We start from the raw sequence: 674 nt of genomic DNA, 5'->3' as shown, positions 1-674 counted from the left end.
TTTCAATTCAATGTGTGAATAATATATGTATGTAATATACTTATGTGAGTATTTGGCAGCGTGGCATTGTGTATGTGTGTGCGTTTACCTTGTTTTTGTTAGGGCGTGTATAGCTGTTCACAAATTGATAAAGGCTAGATACGTGAGTCATTGAGTCATTTTCTTTGTAACTTGTCTCCACCCTTCTGCCAGGAGTGGGGATAAAGTGTGTCTTTCAGGTGCAGCCGAAAACACCCATTGTCAACCTTTTTATTGTTTAGGATTTTATGTTTTGTATAAAAATAGTTTTATGCATTCGTATCACAAAAATAAAGAAACGTTTTCTAAGTAGAAAATCATGAAGTTGATTTATATTGCAAAAATATAATGAACAGTAAACACCAGAAGTATTATCAGTGGGAACAGAGAAAGACCTCTAATCTGTAGTGGAATGGAGACATAAATAAATGGTCACTTCAATGCTACTAAGACTAAACTTGTTTCCTTCAATAATTACAAGAAACCTTCTCTACCACTAACAGCAATGGCTGAAGATATATTTTAATGGTGAATGCTCAGACAAACTACAAGCACTTGCACAAATATACCCCTGACAAACCTGACAAGCAGCAAAATCCCACCCCTACAAAGTAGAGGTCCCTAGATGTAGGAAGGCCTTCTAGTCCAATAGTTTC

Source organism: Euprymna scolopes, chromosome 33 (assembly GCF_053919585.1).
Source record: "Euprymna scolopes isolate OS-2025 chromosome 33, ASM5391958v1, whole genome shotgun sequence".
Taxonomy (NCBI): domain Eukaryota; kingdom Metazoa; phylum Mollusca; class Cephalopoda; order Sepiida; family Sepiolidae; genus Euprymna; species Euprymna scolopes.
The sequence above is the reverse complement of the archived record's forward strand: the minus strand, read 5'-3'. Positions refer to the sequence as shown.